The sequence below is a fragment of the Corvus cornix genome, chromosome 2 (genome assembly GCF_000738735.6).
Source record: "Corvus cornix cornix isolate S_Up_H32 chromosome 2, ASM73873v5, whole genome shotgun sequence".
Classification (NCBI taxonomy): domain Eukaryota; kingdom Metazoa; phylum Chordata; class Aves; order Passeriformes; family Corvidae; genus Corvus; species Corvus cornix.
In genome coordinates, this window is record NC_046333.1 from 48,263,460 (window position 1) to 48,286,509 (window position 23,050).

The following is a 23,050-nucleotide window of genomic DNA, read 5'->3' on the forward strand; positions in this document are numbered from 1 at the left end:
AAAACCTTCCTGGATTCCTTACACGGTGCTACGCTGCCTGCCCAAAAAATGTCTCTGTGGTTGAAATCCCAAGGCGGGTGAAGGCCTGTAATCAGAAGATTTCTGTAGCTGTTTGGAAAAGTCTTGCCCATTCCATCCTTCAAAGTTAACAATTGTGTGGAAAGCTGTCAGGCTTAATCTTGGAGATGCAGTCCTTCACTGGGAATTGAGGAAGCTGTTCTCTCCTAAGATTAGAACCTTTGATTCCTTTAATTCTGACTGCCTTGTTTAAAACCAACTGCCCAACACAGAGAAATATCTAAAAAGTCAAGGAAAATCTAGACAATGAGGGATGCATTCCCTGTAGAAATTGTAAATGTTATGTGAAAAACCAGAATGGTCATAAAAAAGGGATTGGGATAAATGCAAATGTTAAGCCAACCCAAGCATGACAAAGTCTGGGAGACAACACTTCAGGTACAAGTTCAGAACACTGGGTTATGCAGAGAGTTAAAGCAGACAGCAGGCACAATGACATGTTAAATTACCCACATGATGTATAGCTTAATGAACCCCCTTGTGTTGATCATGCTTGGCATTAATCAAGAGCCATGAACAGATTCCCTTATTTTCTCAATGCTGCCCTGATAAACTGCAATTTCATTTAACCTTGGACAGGAACTTTAATAGCTTCCACGGGACAACTGTCAATACTTTCCTGGGTATACAGTGATTAAACTGCAACACAAGATGCATGTCATGAATTTTCTTCATTTGAAATTAGAGTTTTCATTTTTAACAACTATTTGCATAAAATATGCTGAAAGTATGGAAATATGTAAAGGCTTGCATGATCCTTAGATAGAAATACACCAAGACGAAGGTTTTTAAAAATAAAATAATTAACAACATATTAGTTAGCATATTGAAAGCTTCAAATAACCTTATGTTTGGGAAACAAGACAACAAAAGACAGTAATCCAAAGAAGGGCTTGACAATGTGTCCTTAAGTTAGCTCATTACACATCAGATATTGGACATTACACGCTCCTTTAGCAAAGGCAATACTTAGAGGCTAAAGGCTTGGCTAAGGGGGGAAAATGCGTTGTTCCTCAACTTCATTGGTTTCTAGAGACACCTCTGGGTGCTTTTTTCCTCTAAAAGCAGTTCTGGTTACTCCTTGAGTCTAGCCTCTCTGCCTCAGAGGCAGCATAGAAGAAAGAATTACTAGATCCACTTGGTCTGGAGGTTACTAGTCCAGGTGAATGTAAAAGGGGACAAAAAACAAGAGAAATACAAATCTAGCGCCTTTCCCAGGCAATCCGTTCTAACAGTGTTCTACTAACTACTCCTTTTTCACTACCTTCATTTAAAAGATATTTTTATTTGTTGACACTGATGACAAGGGGAGAACAAAACTGGATCACAAATGACTGAGAAATTTGTTATTTTTAATTCTCAAAAATCTTCATTATAGTTATGGACTACAATTGCAGGAACAACCAAACTACAAATGCCTCTGCTTAGACATCATCCGTTATTTTTGCAATTTTTTCTGTGTGTTGTTTTTTCTACTAAACATCAATAATCTTAATAAGAAAAAAAAAATTCTACACTTTCCCAGATTGCACTGGTACCAGTGAAAAGCACTACTAAGAGTACTGGTAGCAACCTGTTTGTAATAGCACCAGCTAAAATGCCCTGATGTTGACTGATGTGGGCCATTTAGCAGCAATGCACAAAATACACACAAAATAGGGAACAGGTAGGAAGCAAACCAGAGAAAGAGAATGATTCTATCAGGATCATGCACAAGCTAAGATCAGAGATGGAAAGAGAAACCAGGAATAGGGTGACCAGGGCCAACATAAGCACATGATTTAGCAGCTTATATTAAAAAACTGCATCTCTGAAGGTAAGTGAAGGTAAAGTTTCCAAACCTTCAGAAGCGGATCATTACTGTCAGCTAAAATGCTGTCTTGAAGAGTTCCCATTTGTGCAAAATGCTTCATTTGCAGGTAGAAATGTAAAAATCCTTCACTGAGAAGGAAAAGTAAAAAAAATCCAAACATCCTGCTTCCAGTCAAAGGCAGAGCAAAACTACAGGGTAAGGTAGAGCTGGAAATAGGTTGCAGGGTTGGTGCCTGGAATGTGTGCAAGTTTTCAAGCTTTTGTCCTGATTTAAGCAGAGTATAAACAGACTGAATCACAGCTCAGACTGCTTTTAAACCATGTTAGATCAACAGCCGTACATACAGCTAACTCCAAGCCTAGGGTACTAAAGAGAATTGTTATTTATAGTGTTACAACTATGAGGTAACAGTTACTGCTGGCAATTGACACCAATGAATCAAACACTTTTTCGATATCTCAACAGGTGTTCATCACAAAATGGACTGTAGCTGAACAGGGCCTGGAAAACCCTGGGCAGTCACAACAGCTCTGGTGTGAACCCATTATGTGCTCAGAAAGTGCACTGAGTGCACGTAGGTGAACTTAACACACAGGTGAACTTAACACACCAAGAGACAAAAGGAGGGCAGTTGGTGGTGTAAATGTGAACAAAGCAGTTTTGATCTCCTAGGCTTTTTCTTTCTCCCACAGCTCCTCCATGAGCTAAGTTTAAAGTTTACCCCTCCACCAAGAAAAATGTGATTCTCTACTCTATATGCTGAAAAAATGGGAAGTCTGTGAATAACTGGAGACTTGATACTCTGTTTAAAGGATAGTAATGACCTGGACAGCACTTAATATAAATTTAGAGACTCTGATGAAAGAATACCTTGCACTTGAACATGTTTCACACATTCCCAGCCAAGACAGTTACAATTGTATGCTCTTCCTTCCTGCATAACACAAGCTACAGTTATCCCAACAATTTCTGCCTCAAGCCACAGCTTGTGATAAGGTTGTAGTGTACCTTCAGAAAAACATGCAGGTTTGATTTAATTTGTATAAAATTGACTGCATCCTTTGGCAGTATTTTCCACTGGTTAATTGTTCTCCCTCCTCAGAACTTTCCAGTTTAAAAACTGCTGACTTTGATTTCTGCCATTGTATAAAGTTATATGTGGCCTTCTGATTTCTTTTGTTTTTTTAAAGAATCTTCTTACCTCAGCTAATACCTTGCTATGCAGAGGGTTATAGACCACAGTCAAGTTATTTCTTACCTTTATTTTTTAAATAATCTAAATATATTAAGTTTCTTTGGGCTGCCACTGTAAAGAGCACTTTCTAAGTCTCCAATCATTCCTGGAGCTTTCTTCTGAACCCGCTCCAATTTAAATTATCCCTTTAAAAAGTTAATATCTTAATGGGACCCAACATTCATATAGCAACACTGACATGCAATTACTACTTATTAGTGATAGCCAAATCTAGGTACCTCTCTAATATCGAAAATACAATTTAAGCTAAGAGAAAAATGCATATGCAGCTGACTTAGAAAGAGTTGCTTTTAATTATTACTTAAGAAATCTTTTTACTGGCAATTTAGCATCCCATCACAGTACAGTAAAGCCAGGAATAAATATGTAAAAGTTTTAATTTAAAAAGAACAGCATGAAGCTTGAAGGCTGATTTAACAGATATTGCCAAGCTCAATCACCTGATGTTAAGTTGGAAAACGTTTCCTTGGTGCCATTAGAAAACACTGTTGGCTACAAAACTACAGCGTAACTAATGCTGTTAGATTTTACATATATTGAAAAAGTAAGACTCCTGGTCCCTAATCTATACCATCAGACAAATCAAGAAAGAGAATCAGGCCAAAAGAACAAGCAATGAGCAAGAAAACTTGGAAGGTTTATTTCATCGTGAAGCCCTGTGTACTCCAGTTTAATAAAGACAAGAGCCTTGCAGTTAAGCTGTACATCCTCTGAATTAGACACCTTTAAATAAAAGGGACCTTTTCCATTTTCTTTTTCAAATGGCAAATACATTCTATACCCCATGACAAATCTAAGGAACTACAGTAAATGTTGAAGGTGACAGCTGTAAGGCTATATGAACATGTTTCTTTTCAGAGAGATAAGGGCATTTTGGGACAGATTTTGTGATCTTTGGTTTGCCCAAGTCCTCCAATTTATTTGGCTAAGATTATAGAGTCAAAATCCCTGGATTATCTTGCCCCTATCTTCTTTCAAATGCATCTTGTAAAAGGCTGCCTACTGTGGTCTATAACCCTCTGCCTACATGGGTAGGAAAGTGGCAGTTTCCACTGACCCTTTTGCCGTTTCTATGGGGTCTCCACAGACACCAATTCATTACTCTGAGGGAACTGGTGGAGACATTTGCATCCAGATGTTTCTAGCCATAAAAAAACCTCAAAGATTTGCAAGAGATCTCAATACCAGGAAACTACCCCTTCCCACCGCAGCTGGTAAAGGAAATACAGCAGGCATGTCCTGCCACCGGAATGTGCATACCTGAAATAAGATGGTTTAATGGCATCACCATCTATTTAGGTATATTTCTGGGGGATTTCCAACAGGTTGATATGCAATTTTTTCTGCCATGTTAATGCTATTACAAGCTTTACTCTTTACCCTAAGTGTATGACTGGGAGATGAAGGTTTTGATTTGTTGAGCTATGTCAGCCAAAGCTTAGAATTACATTTATGCTTAGTTCATTCCTGCTGTTAAAGAAAAGCTATCCAGAGTATCAGCAGAACAAGTATTATCTAGATAGTTACTCAAATCTCTAATGCAAAAGAGAGGAGAAAGTTCAACATGCTTTAAAGAAAAAAAGTGAAACAAGAATTCATCTATTTAGTATGCCAAAACTCTTATTACCAGCCAAAAGTCATTGACTAACTCAAATATTAAAGTAGACTATTCCTAAAATTGAAAAGAGAATCTTCAGTCCAGTCAATAGATGTAAATTACTAAGGTATTTTTGCAAAGAGATGTTTGGAATAACTTTTTACAGAAGAGAGGTTTAAGCAGAAAAGTGTATAACGCAAAATTACCTAAGTCAGTCTGTTTGCTGTTTATCAGCGTATTCTGAAGATCAGATATTTTGATGACTAAAACATTGATAATATTTTAACACTTATACAGTACCAGTGATCTGAAAGAACCAGGTGTCAAGGCGATTTAAAGACTGTAAGTCTGAACATATATGTGAAGAAGCCTCAGAGGTGAATGGATGATGGATCCAGGAAAATACAGAGATAGCTGGCACCAGTTTGTCCTTTGCTGCTAATTCTAGCTAGATCTAGAGCAAGATCCCACTGCAGGTATTCCATGTAAAATATACCTGCTTGCAGCAGAAGGCAAGAGGAGTAAAGCATTATATTAAAATCTTGTGCTCTGCTTGAACTAGGGTCTCCAGCTCATCAATAAAAGTTAGAGAAAATTGCAATGTCTGGGGGGAGAGACAGGGTAGGCAAGGTAAGGCAAAGCACAGCATGGCAAGGAATTGTTAAACCCTGAAATTCCTATATATTCCACATAAATGTTCTGCAAGATTCCTTTGAATATCTTAGAAAACATTAAAATATAAAGGCTTGGTGCTCATGGTCCTAACTGTTTGTTCAGCTGTTTGCCACAAGGCAGACACACAGCAGTGGGACAGAGGACTCACAAACTCCCCTCACTACCTGCCAAGAAAAAAATTAGACTAAGCTATAACTTTTGGTTGATTCGAGGTCTGTTGTGGGACACTTCTGAGGTACTCTAGAGATCCTCTGATGGATGCTTCAGAGCATGACATCAACAATGGATAACAACAGCATCAAAAACAGCTGCCCACTAAGCAGTGCTTTAATTTTTTTTATCCTTTTCTGGTTTTTTAACTGTAAGAACTAAACGGCAGAGGATGTATCCAGAACTTTCATGTTTTGGTATATGACCAGTCTTAAAAGATAGAAACCATGCTGCAGAGTATTTGTAATTCAAATACTTATCTGGAGTTATTTATATTCTTGTCACTTCCCCCACCCCCAGCTAACATGGAGTCAGATTCTATTCTCAGTTAGCCCGATGAAAGTCCACTGAAATCAATGGAATTACTTGGATTCACTCCAATGCAACGGAGAACAATGGCACTGAACATCACCATTGTGCTTTTGCACCTAAGCTGCTCCTTTAAAATATAAGTATTTGAGTAATTCCTGCTCTTTATTTTCAATGGAAATACATCTGCTTCTTCTTCACCTGGAAATTTTAAGTGAGTAGCAATGTCCAGTCTCTTTACAGATGCACTGTCTTCCAATGTGCTTGGTAAATAATCTAAATCGACCTCCCTTCCCCCCTCCCACTACCTGGTTCCAATCCCACTCAAATCATATTACTTATTATTCCTGCTATGAAAATCATCAAATACAGTAGGTAAAGATTTATTGTATCTCTTTAAGAAATAAATAATTCATTGAATACATTAGATGGAGTATTGTAGACTTTCCGAAAATCAACAAGATAGCTATTTCTCGCAGTTGATATGGTTTAGAATGCTTTTAATCTTGGAGTAGATAATAAGTTATGTTTCTGGAAAAAAAACGAAGTAAAAGGGAGAAAAGAGAGTTGTGTAAATAAACAATACTGCTTTCTCCTCAGAAATGCATCTATGTCCAGAAAAGCATTTAAAAGTGCAAGAAAAATTAAGAGCTTACTTAAAACAATACAATTCAATATTTTAAATCCTCTCCTGACAAGGGATGATACAGTTTTCTCTGAAATAATCTTTAAGTTAGTGTAACAAGAAAATATAATATGGAACAGGACTACATCCAGCTGGGAACCCAATATATTTGTTATGAATTCTGGGATAAAGTGAGAATAAAGCAAGGGGTGAAGCAGATATTTTTAACTGGCTTTTCATGACCAGTGAAATGAAATTTAAAATACCACTCTTGTTCTTTCCAGCACTCAAAGTGTAAAGTAGATGACAGGTTCAAAATGACTGGACTGCAGTTTGGTCACAAATAATAGAAGACCAGCATGTCCACTGACTGCTCCAGGTGGTTATGAAAATCCAAGCCTTTGGTCTTTGATCATAGATGACATACTAAAAATAGACCTACATCCTTGAGTGAGACAGAAGGAGCCAGCAGTCTTATTTCTGTACTGCAGAGGTCTTCAGCTGAGATCAAGTAATTTTGTCTAGAAATCTGGTCATAATTCAGAACATGTTTAGTAGGGATTATTCATTTGGATCAGGTAGATTTCTGAAAGATTGGGTTTACATCCAAAGATATGTACAGTCAGTTTAATCTAACATCTCTGTCTTAGAATTTGATTGTCGTGGATGTTGCTACTTCATTACAAATGAGAAAGGTATTCAGTCATGCTGGATGGGGATATTTATATGTAAATACAGGAATTTTTGCTTTGGCAATAACTTCATTTCTGGGATGGAAGTTTATGCAATTCTCCCAATGCTACATTAACCACCAAAAAAACCTGACACAAAGTAAAGCCAAAAGACAAGCCCGTTACTCTGTCCCTGAACACATATAATGCCTCACTTCTACCCAGCAGCCCCTACAAAACTACACAATCAGACAAAGAAGATGGTTCGAGCCAAATTTGCTCCTGATGTCAGTCCCCGGAAAATCAATACATTTGTTCCCAGAGTGACCCAGGCCACATGCATGCTTTATGTAAGTGGTCTCTGGGTCCACTGACACGGGAAACTTTTCATGTCTTCAGGAGGAAAACATGAAAACACAGAGATGTTCACACAAATTATTTACGTTGAAAGTATGTTCATGTTGCAAATTTAAGCCCCCTCAACTTCTGAAAAATCAGAATTAAGCTTGCTTCTGCAACTTTAATTTGAGCTCCTTGCACATATGCATGATAATAAGCCTTTAACTGCAGAGACACATACATCATTCAGTTCATAGGATGGACGATGCTCCCGGAGTGAGCAGCTGTTCAATATTCTTTTTATTCTTATCACTCAATATGTGGCTCCATGCCTTCCTTACTGCACATCATTCAAACCCTGTGCAGAATACTGAATTATTAATATCTTTATGGGTGTTTCTGTAGCATTCTCTACTAGGGTTTCTGAGTGCTTCCCAAATACTAATTAATTTGCCTTTAAACCTGAGAAGTGAGACTGTACTATTAGACTCACTTTATAGATGGGGAACTGAAGTGCTGAGCCATTATGGCCAAGATTGATGAAAACGTGTACTAATTTGGGATCCTCAATATGATGTGCTTAGAACTAGATTATCCAAGATGCTTAGCATTTTTATGGTATTTTATGTGTTTAAAGCATAAGTCCCATTGATTTCAGCAGCATCTGTGAATGCTCAGCACTTCTGTGAATCAGTCCTCAGTGCACTCAGGAAATACGGAATACACAAGTGCATTCCACCTATAAACTTTCACTTGAACCATGTGAGGAATCTGAGTCTACAAAAGGGACAAAATCAGGATAGATGAGGGTTCACTTCTGGAGCTACAATTCCAGGAGAATCCTTTCATCCATCACAACATAGAGTTGTTTTCACAAGAGAGCTTGCTGGCTCCCTGTTCTGGTTTCATTTATGGCAGTTTCTCAATTTTTCATGATACTTGAGCAGATGACAGCATTTTATGTTAAAGTATCCCAAGAAACCCCTGTGCCTGACAAGGTGTGAATGCTGTAAAAACAAAACAAAACAAAACAAAACAAAACAAAAAGACTTAATTTTACAACTGATACATAGCATGAAAGAAGACACTTAGAGCTGGCAAGGAAAGATTAATTCTGTCCATTTGTAACCTCTCAGTTGAATGTATTCAAGAAAATAATTGTAAAATAATTCTTAAAATTAGCTAAAAGATGCTAGCTCCTAAAATTAATTTTGGAATTTATGAGATTTTAAATTCTAAATTATTTTTTTCTTTAAACTTCTTTAAAATGTCAAGATTTTAAACCACTGGTATGGAAAATTTACCAGTTTTAATGGAAAAATTCACAACATTATAAGGTGGATAAATATAGAGACTTAAAATGGAAACTATTGAGCTTCTTCAGCTTCAGAATTTTGGAGGAGGTAGAGGTTGGACAATGACAGTATATTTATTCCTTGTCAGATTCTGACTGTCTTCATTGTCTTCTTTTCTTACACTATTACTCATATCCCTTTGATTTTAAAAAAAAAAAATATTCACCTTGATAACTATTGAGCTCTCTTTTTGGTTATTGTTTGGAGGGGTTTTTATGGGTGGTGACAGTTTGGGGGTTTTGATGATAGATTCTCTTTATACATGGCCATATTCTATATTTGGCTACTTTGTGATTTTCATCCTATTTTGTAAATTGATTTCCTTTCAAGGAACGTGTGACTTTTTCCCTGGGATGCATTTAATACCTACACAGAGAGGCTGTGAATAGGGAAGGATTTGGCAGCTACAGCCACTGTACTGTGTTTCTCAGCAGCCTGTTGAAACTCTAATGACTGATCTAATAAGCCAGAAGTATTAGAAGGTCAGAGTGAACAACATTGTTCAGTATGACCTTCCATTATTTATGGTTTGTCACATCAGCTATCAAAGCTCCAAGCCAGGAGCTGATAAGGAGCTGAATCAGCAGCACAGCCATGACACTGCAACATTCTCCGTTTGTGTGAATAGTAGCCCTGCGTTGTGGTGACCTGTGCAACCACCCATGACACATGTCCCTAAAGGTAGTCCCTGCCTGTTCACTATTTCATGTAGAAACTCTCTTTGTAAAGTTCAGGATGAACAATACAGTTGGCACTCAACTTTTGCTTTTCTTTGCCTTAGAAGGTCTAGAGACTCCCAAATAATCTTTGGATTCAAAGGCTCCTCTTTTTATAACAGATCTATTTTCACACTGTTCAGGCCATAATTTAATTATTAGATAAATTGTGTGGTTAAAACAAACAAACAAACAAATACAGTTTTAAACTTGGAGGAAATTGCATCTTCTTCATCTGAGAGAAAGGGATGTCACCCCAGCAGCAAAATTGCTTAATAAAGCAAAGACAAACTGGAGAGAGTGAATCAGTTCCTAAAATCAACTCCTGTCTGCATTTTAGCACAGAATAAGATGGACTGGTTTAGGGTTGGAGCAATCCAGTGGGTGAGTGTTACAGCCCTCAGTATGTTAGACTCTCAGTGGGATCACGGAGACAGCAAGAGGACAACTCATGGCATAGCTCCTGTAGGCTGTGGGATACTAGAGGTGCTAAAGGATCTCAGAAGCCAGTGCACACACTCTGCAATCCAAGCCAGAAATGGATGCACACAACCATCCAAGTATCAGGTGTTTGAATGCTGTTCTCTTGTATGCAGATCAGGGTAACCACGTTAACAGGTGTTTTCTTTATTACATTGGTTTTTATTCTGTCATTATGAAAATGTGAATGTTATTTTATCGGTTTCTGATGTAATCAATGGCAATGTTGTTCTTCACTTCTAGAGTGATTTTCTGGAAGCTGACAAAGTGACAGTATTGTTCAGGTCATTAAAGGCTGCAAATTTGTCTCTACTTATTTCACATAATTTAACAAATCATGATAACATACCTTTCAAGGTTGCTAACCCAAAGCACAAACTACATATCATAAGTAATAAGGAGTTTAAGAGTGATTCCTTTTCATAAGGCAAAGGCTCTGAGTTGCTCCAGTGTCTATGTACTCATTAAAATCTTCCTAAGCTTATTAACTTTCAGGATCTGCTTCCTCGAGAATATTTGGAGGAGGGACTCAGTCAAAACATCCCCAAGGATAGTTACAATGTTTATAACTCTTGCAATTTTATTGTGTCACAATATTTGGTGTTTTTTCCAAGCTATAGACCCCAGAAGAAAATGCTGTTGCAAAATTCACAGCTCTCATTAAAAATGCACACAACCAAACCAAATTCTATTCTGTACTGTTTCACAAAAAAAAGGCATAAAATAAGTGTATACCCCAAACTCATAAACCAGAAGGAAAATGCAAAATATTTAATCTGTATCATCTCATGAGAAGGCCATGCAGAATTGGCAATGGTTTGTTTGCCTTCTGTTACAAAGCCCATGAAAATTCCTATACACAGTGATCTGGAGAAAACTTACTGGGATATTTCTATTGGAAAATGAAATTTCCAGGCCAGGGTTGGCTTTGTTTACTTTCTAAATATGACAGCTGACAGGACTGTCTTTTCTGAGCAATGAGAGAAGGCCAACAACTAATTCAGTTACATGTTATTTCCCCCAGCAGACACATGAAGGAAGGTATTGACCTTTGGGCAGTCTAGCAAGTCCCTGTCCTTCCTTTAAGCTATTGTCCTTTTGACTAAAATCTTCACTCCTGCTCTAAGATTCCAACACTATGGAAACAGAGACCTGAGGAGGCACCAAATCAACTGCTGTTTCCAAAAATCTGGGGGCCTAGATGAAGATGAGTATGTCACTCCATATAGGCCAGAGACAGGTTTGGTATGTATATGAAAAAAAATAAATGAAATGGAAGGTATAATTTTAGTTCCTGAACCAGAGAGACTGGAGGGGAAGTAGGATCTCATTGTTCATGATTCTCTTCTGTAGTGCAGGAGATTTTCCTGTTTCTGTGAGATTCTTTTCTGGGTTGGTCCAGCTATGGACCCAAGATGGTTCTTCTATCTGTAAATAATAATAAAAAATATTTTTTGATCTTTTTATGCAAACTTGGGTACCATTTTTGTAATTGGTAGTGACACATTAAAATCTCCCCTAAATATAATCTGATATGGTCTTGTAAGGTCTCATTGTAGGACTTGATATGGGTAAATGCCTTGAGATTAGACTGGCATTTCTGTGGCAAATGTAATTCATTTATTTTTGTTTAGAAAACATTAAATGAATCAATACCAGCCTTACTAAGAAGCTGCCTCCTTTCTGCATTTTTTAAGATGAGCAGATAAACAGTGGTTAGAGCTCTGAGAATCCAAGCAGTAGGTTACAGTGGGACTGAGATGCTGAGCCATCCTTTCAGTGGCAGCATGGGTGAAAGGCAAATCAAAATCACCACGTAACCACAGACTAAGTGCCACCAGCCACACAACAGGCAGCCTGTCAGCCTAACTTCAGAGGGTGGATTGCTCTGCACAGTAGAGCTGTTTCACAATGTTTAAACCCCTCTGTGCAATTTGCACTTCATGCTTTCCCCAAACCTTAGGACTGCGAAGCTGAAATTGTAGGTCACAGAGGTGTATGCTTCACACAATTGCTGCTGGATGGAACTGAAGTTTATCACAGCAGCTCTTAATTTTGGTAATAGGAAAAGCAATGCACATTCTACTGTTGACTACTAGCTTGTCTACTATTGGAAGAGGACATTACAATTAATTTAAAAATTACTTTAATTTCTGCTCTGGGTTTGGGTGATGAGTTTTTTTCTATTTGTTTTTTGTTTGATATTTCTGTTCATTTGTTTGTTTCTTGCTTTTGACAAATTTGCTGGATATTAACCTAAAGATAATGACGTTAAGCAGTTCTTTTACATGATCCTTCTTCCCAGCCTCTTCCATCTCCTTCTCCTCTTCCTCTATCTCTTCCCTCTCTTCTCTGCTCCATACATAGTTATGTCAAAAGATACCACTTTTGAGCTTGTGAGGAATAAGCTAAATTACATCCCTCATTTTCATCTTCCTCCAGCAGTCAGCACTGTAGGGTAATTCCTAACCTCTAAGAATAAGTATTTCTGCTTTATGCTCATGCATATATCTGCAATTTACATGCCTGTGGGCCACCTGCCTAGGTATAAATTATCACTAAACACTTTAATTACAATTAAAATATGTTTTATTAACAAATGCAGACTAAACTAACTAGATATTAAAAAAAACAAACAAACAAAAAAAAAACCCCAACAAAACCCAAAAAACTCATAGTAGGATCAAAATTCCAAAGACCTTTTACACTGCAAATTCTACTGTTCAAGCAGTGGAAAAACAATACAATTACATGCAAGGGCTTGTAGAGACTTGCTTAATGCATGATGAACACGCTGACCAAATACACAGTCCTCCTACCTCTCTCTCCCAGAAGTATCTGAAAGGAAGAGGACAGCTGTAGTCTTCCTGATTTTGGGCCATCGCAGAGAATGGGATGACAGATGTTGAGCTATTCTTTCAGTGCGGGCAGGAACTCCTCTCTGTCAAACAAAGAAGATTGACAGTCTCAGAGCCCAGTTTATTTGTATAAAAAAGCCAGCTGCTTCTTTAACAGTTGAAGGCAGTATTCCTAGCATAGCGAAAGTAGATGAATAAATTAATAACTACTAACGTGATGTCTGTTGAATGATTCTGTGGAAACAGTAATTCCACAAAAATGTAGCACAGACTCAATGTCACTTTTCCCCATGGAGTGAAATGCGTCTTTACTACTGAACATACCAGGTTCCTAAATTCATACTTGGAGCCATCCTGCAAGATCTAATTAATGCTTACTGCTATCATATATAAAACACGGACTGCATCCTAATAAAAAATGACTTTAAACTTTCTGCCTGTGAGAGATTTTTCTGGCTTAAACAGATTTCTAATTACCAGCAAATGAACTTCAAACATTTCAGAAAATCTGTTTAGTATTTGATATCTCTTTTGTCTACTTTTAATATAGCATGATACAAACTGATATTTAAAAGGCCATTCTTTACAGTACTATTCAATTTTTCATTAGCCAAGAACATCTAAGGAAAAAAGTAGTTTATGCCATAGAAGTCAATTTTGTATTGCAGTGTCTGAAAAACTGAGTCCGCATACAAACAAACTACGGTCCTATTACAAACCTTTCCTAGTCACTAAAACTGTAAATTCCTTCTAATTAGCTATCATCCCGCTGAACCCTCCACGGCCGGACCCGAGCACGAGGAGGCGTGTGCTTTACTGCTCTCCACCTGTATCGGCTTTGCCTGCGTGGCTGTGGAAAAGGCAGAATTGGGGCTGCTGGTGCTGAGAGCGCTGCTGCGCCGCTCGGGCTGGCGGCGGCCCCGCGGCTCCGAGCGCGGCCGCCTGTGCGGGCGCCGCTCCCGCGGCGGGGGCGGAGCGGGGCGGGAGCGGGCGGAGGGGTGGGGCGGGGGGCGGGCGGGGGCCGGGCGGGGAGGGCCGCGCCCGCCCGCGCCTTTTGTGCGGCGGCCTCCCAGCCTGTCAGCGGGGCGGCCGTGATTGAGGGGGAGGCTGCGTGCGAGAGCACGGGGCAGCGCACCGGGGCTGTGCCCGCGGGCTCGGGCTGCCCGCATGGCCTCCTGCGGGACTAAGGCAGCAGGCTGTGGCGGAAGGGTCGGGTACGCGGGTGCGCTCGCTCTGGACGCACTGGTGGGTCAGGACTTTACATACAGGTGCACGTGGTCTGTGCGCACCACTGTGACTTGAGAGAGGGGGGTCTGTGGGTCGCGGAGGTCACGGCTGCGGTCTGTCAGGGAAGCCCAGGCTCTCCGTCTGAACTCCGGAGTACCTCCGACAGGGGTAGGGGTGTTTCCTCGTGCTTTGGCTCGGCCACCTCAGCGTGGCCCAAGTGTTTATCTCAGTGTTGTTTCCAGCCCAGGGACAGCCCTCTACCCCACTGTGGCAAAAGTCAGTACTTGCATCATTACCATTTTTTTCTTCCCTCTATGAAACAGGCCACTACAGCAAACTTCGGCTGAGACTGTTCAGTGCTTGAAGAACAAGTTTACATTTACACAAAAATGAGCATCCTTTCAGAGGAGCAATGAGTTTTTCTACCAGAAATCATTCTGGCCTTTTACCATATAGCTCTGGTACGGAGCAGTTGCTAGATAATTTGCTACACACCCCAGGAACAATGATGTTGCCTTCTCCTTGTGCAGGCATCATTGCTCTGTGTCCACTGGATCTAAAATCTCAGTCTGCATGTTGTCTTTGGACCTGGTCTTATGGAATGCAGTGCTGTCACCACTTAGGCCATTTCAAGAGGCCACACTGCATCTTGTCCAGCAGAGCTCTTCTCCTTGCAGATGGATGTCTCTCTTGGGTTGGTTATGGCAGTGATGTTGAATCCAAATGCCAGTTTAAGGCATTCAGAGCTTCCTGTTGGTTTAAACCAAACTTGCCTGTCCACAGTTGCCAGATATGCACAAGGCACCCTTTTACAAATGTTGTAAGAAACAGGGCAACGATTCCTATCCAAAGAGAAACAGACCCAAGTCTTGGGTCCTGATGGAGACTGACCCTTCTGAGAAACCTTCCGGGTATCTTAGGCCGACATGACTCAAAAAAATCGAAGTAGACCTGGTCACCTGGACAGACAAAAACAACATGTTATACTGCTTCAGTAGGGTTATTCTCCTCCATCCTCTCTCATGTGGCAGGAGTGAAAAATTTATCCACTGTAAGTGTGGGCAGATTGAGGTTAAGGAGAACGTTACACGGGGTAGATGTCCTGGATAGTTGCATGTAGGGTAATACGTCAACTGGGAGAAAAACACCTTGCCAACACTAGTTGTGTTCCCCGAAGCACAATCCCAGTGGTGACTTGCCGGTTCCCCAAGCAACAGGGAAAATAAGTGAACCTGTTGGTGAAAATATCGAATGTCATACTTGTGTTCCAAAGGTTACCACATATGTAGTCAATGAATCCCCACTGTACTAAGCTAGTATGAAAAAATGGAGCCCCTTGAATTTTTTAGGATTGGCAGGTACTTGGTGCATTCCTGAAGATGTGAGCAGAAGAATCCTGTGATGGAAAGAAAAACCTGTCATGGATATGGAGGTGTTTCCAGCCTATTTCTTTGTGGGTGGATTTATGATGTGGAGGCAAGCAGGAAGAATTTGCCAAGGTGATTTGGATCCTCGGGGAAGTAGGGCAGGATCCATCCCTCCCTCTACAAAAGTAACTCAAACCGCGAGGAACATAGAAACCCAGGGAGGTAGGACTCCCCCTCCCAGCTCAGCCAGCCCGGGCCGGCGGCACTCCGGGAGCGCTCCAGGGAAAGGGATGCCCTTCCGTGGCCGGTGTGGGGGAACAGCGGGGCTGGGGACGCCCTCACTTCTCATATCTCGCATCTGCTTTCGCCTCGGCCATTGCGTCCTTCTTAAACGTTATGCACGAACATACATATACATACCGCTCGCCTCCGCTGCATCGTCTTTGAAGATGTTTACCCAGAGAGACGGTATTGCGGTAGCGCTTTATTGCAATATAATGCACTGGGGGAAAAAATAGAAGGGGCTCATTATTGTGGTTGATAAACATCGGAAAAGCACATGCCTGACCTTTCATTTGTACAATTAATTGTTCCAGCAGAAAGAAAATGAGTCTTAATTGTGCACAGCTTCCTAGAGGATCAGCTGTATGCGCCCCTCTGCGCTCAGGGAAAAACGCTGTGAAGTTCTCCTGAAGGCTTTTACTTTCCACTAAGGCAATAACAAGAAGAAAGGAAGGTCTCTATATCCCACCCCTCTTCTCTCTCAAAGAGAAAGGATATTGAACTGTAGTCATATTTCAGTGACCTGCAGCATTTCCTTCAGTTTTGTAAAACGGGCTTTTCCACTTGTCCAGTGCTATTTCGCGCCCATAATAAGGAAATTTTTAATAATGCACAGCCATTCTCCATTTCAGAGATCAAGGGTTAGCCCAAAGCTGCACCTTAAACCCGAGCTCAGAATTTAGCTGTCAGATCACGTCGATAGCAGTGGGTGGGTGGTCAGGGTTAGGAACAGGACTTCCCAAGCCCTGCTGTGCTGGCGTCCAAACGGTGTATGTGCAGCTTGCGGGCTCTGAAGGGGCCGCTTCCTGTGTCCTCACGCAGGACTCTCGGCTTCCAAAGCCTCGCTCGGGAAACGAACCTCTTTGGTCAATGACTGGGGACATCAGCCACGGCGAGCCGGGGGACAGAGCGCCGCGGAGGGGAGAGAGGGGACGCGCCCGGGAAGTCCCCTCCGCGCCGGGGGACTGTGGAGCGCCGGGACCGCGGGATGGACCGAATTCCTCTCACTGCACTGACAGTCCCGCTGGCCCTGGGGGGCTGAAGCCCCCGGGAGACTGAAGTTTTGGTCCTTTCAGAACCGCCGGAAAAGCGCTTTTGTCTGGCCCCGGTCGATGATTAATAACCCCCGGCACCGATCCTGCCCTCAGCATCGTCCCTGGGGAACCGCGGGGCTCAGCCCGCCCGCTGGAAAGGGATCGGGCCCTTCCCGGAGCGCGGGTGGGATCCTGCCTCGGGAGTGTGACCGTCTTAAACGCACATTTTACCGATACTGATTTTTAATCTCTAAATCACAAAGGGACACATTCTGTGCCCCTTAATAGAGCACAACGCCCATTGACTTCTGTCCCATTGACTTCAATGGGTGTTTCGCTCCATTAAGGACCGCAGAATTTGGCCTAAACTGACCGCAATAATTTTGTTGCCGGTAATGGAGCTTCAAAGCCGTCTCTAATTAGCCGACAGTAAGAATCGTTAAACATGCTGTACAATTCCGAGTGTGCTACGTGGGGGCTGCGGAACAGCTGAGCAGTCCCCTTCAGACCTGGAGAAGCTTAGAAACCGTGTTCAGAAAAAATTCCAACTTTTCGGAGACAACCTGGGGACAAGGGTGTCTGACGAGTCACTTCATATCTGCTGCGTTAGTGTCCGAGCGTGAGGAAGGAGCCGCTCTGAAAAGTTATGAAAGATCTGATCATACACTCAGCTTTTGCCCCCCTTCGAAGACGCGTTTGAAGAATCACAGTATACGCCGCTGCTCCTATTTATCAAAGATAAACCCTATTAGTTGTGTTTATCCTTAGCCCGGAGCACTCCTAAAGAGTTACGCTAAATCCCGGAGTGCCTCCGAGCACTTTGTAGTTTGGGCTGGGATGATCTTCACTACGATCAGGCACCTTCACGTCTAGCTTTATGACTAGCACTTTTCTCAGTACGGGGGCGGGGGTAGAGGGGGAAACACCACAGAAACAAATTCAATCCACTTTAGCTGAATTCTTCTGTAAAGGCACTTTCATTACACGACGCTCCTGCCGTTGGTGGGCACAATCTCCTTCCTCAATTCCGCAGCTGTAGATCCAACAGCGTGAAGAAATATTTCGCCAAGATTTTTATTTAATAACCTACTTGTTATACACGTACATTTAAATCCCTGCAAGCTGTCTAATACCTGTAAATTTTAAATTGGAGAAAGCGTTTTCCTCTTGAGAACAAGTACTGAAGCAGTGAGAATGGAGCAAAGGCTTACGATCCTTCAAGGTGAAATGCAGAAAGAAGAAAACAATAGTTGTTAAATAGCATAAACTTCCAAGGCGATTCATAACATTTTCTCGAGGAACTAACCATATGAGGAAAAAAGAAACCCTCCCGAAAACTCTAGGCATGTCCAGTATATTATTCATCTGTGTTTAAAAAAAAATGGGTTCGGAAGTTTTGGTCAATATTCTAGGCAAAATATGCTCAACAGATGATAGTGGAGATGCAGCCAGAAAACAACTCCAGCTATTTAAACTGCCAAATGAGACATAAAGCCGCATTGTAAAAATCATCTGGAAAACAGGTTTTCCTATTGAAGTCGCTATGTGTTAATTACTGTGATCTGGAAGAGCTCTGTATCTAAACGCCTGGAAGCCGACTTTCACCCCGCATATGTAAATGAAGAAAGTGCTGAATCTAAGCCAGAGGGTTCATGTTCGGATTCATTTCCGTGCATGCCTAGACATTAATATGTGTTCATGTAGGGTTCGTACAGTATGAGGTGTTATTTCCTTATAAAGAAACACCAGGTCTCGCTTTCCATTCTCCTTACAAAATTATTCGCATTATTTATGCTACATTGAGCGATCTAATTTCTTCGTGATAGTCAGCTAATTGCTCTGGCAGGTAATTAGAAGCGGTTTACAACGCAAAGGGCTTTTGCGGTGGCCCTCGGATTATTAAGTTGCTCTGTAAATTATACCATATTTGCCGAAGAGACGGAGGGGGAAGGGGCTTTTGAGAAGTTCTTCTACTACGATCAGAGCTGAAACACGTCCCTGTCCACCCCCCAACACTTAAAAAAATGGGGGAGGGGGCTCTTCCAGGGCTCGGAGTCGAATTATTCTCAAGCACGCGATCTGAAGCCCATTTTGTTCGTGCTCACTGGTCCAGAATAACTTGGCCATAATGGCCGGGAACGGGCCAGGTCTGCAGCAAGCTTCCTGCGCCCTGGCAGCATCCAGCAGGCATGTGGGAAAAGAATGGCTTAAATGGGGACATCTGTTCAGTGTTGCTCATCTCGCTCCTGCAGCCAGGTCGGGTTAAGAGAATAACCTGTTCACCACCTTGCCTCCCTCCCGCTGTTCGTCTGCCCCCCTCCCCCGAAGTTAATAAGGCTGCTGGGGGGGGGGGGGTGTGGAGGGAAGGGGGGAGGGAGCGAGGGGGGTGACCTAATTGCTCTGCCATATAGGCAAATAACGACAGGGAAAGGTGGCAGCTACATTGTAAGAGGAACAGTAAATATATCAATATTAGGGTCTCTCAAGTCAAATCGCAGGAGTTCTGCATTCAGGAGACGGCTGTGGTGCACACTGAGTGCGTGAACGGACGTGGGCAAAACCTTCCTGGCATAGTGCTTTGAAGGTACGTCTTTTCCGGAAGACCAGGGGTTCTTCCACTTCACAAACGGCAGCAAGCAAAAATTTTAAATTTTTTCCCAGATTGACACTTCTGTGCAGTTGGGAGAACAAAGACCTAAATACATACATACACGCGTAGAAAGCTTTCCTTTCCTTCAATGTTCTCTGCAGGCTATGATTTTGGATGTTTTAGGATTTGCATATGCGAGTGTCTGTCACACACATTTATATATGCGCACACATCCACAGGAGCCCATGTGTACATATATTTATATATTTGTATGTTTATATATAAATAGCATGTATTTCGGGGCGTGACCCAGCTTCAGGCAGCCTATCTAATGGGAACGTCCTGTCTTACACACCGATTTTCCAAACGTTTACTATATCTTGGCACCCGCTTGTAAAGCTTGTACTATGATTTGAACACGTGTGGTTAAACCATCGGACCCAGAGCAGCTCCTAGATTATTTGTAATTAAGCACAATTCCCAAAGTAACATTTATCTTCCCGAAACTGCGATTGCAATTGTCAACCGTCTGGAGGAGACGCGAGGTAATCTGGAAGCATTACCTCCTCTCCTAACGGAGCAGAATGAAAAGAAATCAATATCGCTGAGGAGAAGAATTTAGTAGTTTTTAACTGTAAGTGGTGCCTGGGAGAAGGTGACATATAATAGGAAAAAAACAGAAAGCAGCTTAAACAAATCTATTCTAGGCAGCACCGAAGGACCGGCAGCGGGGGCTCCGCGCTCTGCCCCGCCCGGTGCCGGCGCGCTCAGCCCGGGCGCTCGCTCTCCCCTCCGGCGCCTCCCGGTACTTACACGACCGCCCAGGAGCCGATGCTTGCACAGCGATAACGTACCGGGAGAGCGGGGGGGGGAGTGGGGGCTGGGGGTTGGGGGGGAGAGGGCAGGGAAAAAATGGGGAGAAGAAGGAGGAGATGCGGATCGGATCTAGGCGCACACCGGCGAGGTAAACAGAGTGGGTGTAAAGGTGCCTCTTCCTCTCCCTCCCCAGGCACGCACACACCAGCATGTGCACGGTGTCTTCCCGGGCTAATTTAATTACAGGGACCTTTCGGAGGCGCAGCTAGCTGCTTTTTTTTTTTTTTTTTTTTTTTTTTTTTTTTTAAGCACAAATCCAGACAAATAAATAAATAAACGACGAAAGACATCGAAGTGAATCCCCTCCGCCGGCTGCAGACAGGTCGGCGCGTTTCCCTCTCTAAAGTGGCTCAGCGAGAAGCCCGAGCTCTGCCGGGCACCTCCCCGCCGGCTGCGCGGGGCAGCAGCCAGGCCGCCCCAGGCTGGGAAGCCGCGGCGGGCAGCGGGACGGGGATCCCGGCAGGATTGGCGGGTACCTGGGACACGTTCACATCGACGGAAGGAAAAGCCTACATAGCAATAGATGGAGGCACCGGCGCACACGCACTGTTCGCTCCCGCCGCGCTGCACCCGGTGCCCTACAGGGAGCTCCGGTCCCACCGAAAGTGCCCAGTGAGGCAGTGAGAGAAACGTCCCAGGTAAAGCACAGCAGTGCAGAGGTGCAGATAGAGGTTAAAGAAAGACATTAACCACCCTCTTTGCTCAGTGGCACAGCCAGGCACAGCACGGTCCTTTCTGACTGGTGGCCGTTTTGTCTCATTTACGTCCTATTCCCCTTTCTCCGCTCCCCGAACAAGCCGAGCCCTCGTGCGCCTGGCGAGTTGGTTGTCACCCCTCGGTAAACCTTCCAGGTGACAGATTCCAGGTGAAGGTGGCGGGTGAAGGGGACACTTCTTGGCCCCGACCTACCCAGGGCAGCAGGTGTGGGGCGGTGGGGCAAACACGGGGGCAACGCAGCCTTTTCCAGAGCACGGAGCCCAGGGAGGGCGAGGACAAGGCCCCCGCCTAGAGGCTTTTCCCCCGTGACCACGGGAGCGGAGCTAGGAGCTGCTGGACGCTGAGGGGCGAGAATTCTTCCTCGCTGGATGCTTGACAGACGGCGAAGCGGAGCCGCACTGCCAGGAGAGTCTGGCTCCCACCCGTGTGCCCCTAAACTGGCGCAAGGGTGGCGTGAAACGCTTTCCCTCGCTAACACGAACATCCAGCACACGGCGTGGTCAGCCTGTAGTTTAATCTTTCCAGCTGTGCCTTTTCAACTCGCACAGACCTCTGTTTCCTCAAAGAGAAATCCCCCTCTACACCCTGGTAGCGCTGTCTGTAGACAGGCGAGGACCTCTGGTACAAGGGTCTATCCATCTCTGTCCGCTTGCCGGTCGCAGCGCGAAGAATCAGGGTTTGCTCCAAGAAAATCCACCCCCCTTCCCGAAAGGTTAGCCACAGCCATCGTTGTGGCTAAAGTTCCGAGATTGCTAATCTACATTGTAGACTCAAGATGTTAGGTAGACTTGAGCAAGTTGTTCCCAGGATGTAAATTAGGTCCCAAAAGCTGTTGTCCAAATCGAAGAAACAGAGAAATTAATCTGGGAGACTATCCATCATAGGCTGTAATAAAGGGAGCGACATGGATGAGACAGATGATATGATTAAGGAGCTGTGGTCGTTTTAATTAACTTTTTGCTGTCCTGTAATGATCAAACTGGTCAACAGACCCGGTCAATAAGCATGTTAATATCAAACAAATAAAACCAGGGATGATTAAAAACCTCCTGGTTTATTAAATTTGAAATTCAAATGAAATTTATGCTGCAGATGCATACAGAATGCTAATAGATTTTAGCTTTATTGAGAGTGGATCCCACAGGTTTTCAAGAAACGGCACGAACATTTATCTCCTCCCGTACATTAAACTTCAAATGGGGGGGAAAAAAAAGTTTTAATTAATTTCTGGAAAACCTCTCTTTGCTGGTTCCCCCCCCCTCCCCCACCCCCACCTGCATATTATGTTGATGTACTGCACCCTTAAGTGCAGTGGTCAATAAGGCAAATACAAACAAAATTGTAAGCTTGCTTAAATCCTTTGCCCAGCAGGCAATGTATACAAAACAGGAAGGTTACAGATGTTTCCGTGGCGAATTCAGAAAAGATCAGCTCACCGCTCTCAAAGTTCAGAAGCTGCTGCTTTTCCAGTTTCGGGGAAATTATCAGAGTAGCAGGAGAATGCCCACTGGCAGGAGTTTTGTGATTTCTGTTCTGATGTATTTACCTTTTTTTTTTTTTTTCCTCCCTCTCAGTTGAGTTCCCTTGTAAAGACTCCCACGACTATTTTTACAACGAGTTTTTCATAATTTCCCACACGGTGCTTTTAAAGGAAAAGCGCACTGAAAATTAAGGATTTTCGACCCCAAATCAAAAGAGTCAGGGCAAGCATCGGAACAAACAAACACGAAAAGATCAAAAAAGGACATGTTTCCTCTGGGCAGACAAGTGCAGACAAAATACGGATGCGAATGGAAGACCCACCCGGCGAGGCTGTCCTAAAAAGAGATATATCACTAAAGGCTTCTACTTCCCCGGTGTATGGCAAAGTCTCTCAGACTTTCTGGGGCTGAAAGGAATGCGTGTCGATCTTTTTACCTAACCTGGCACACCACAAAATGCGATTTTGTGTTCCTCTAAAATGTAATGCTCACGAT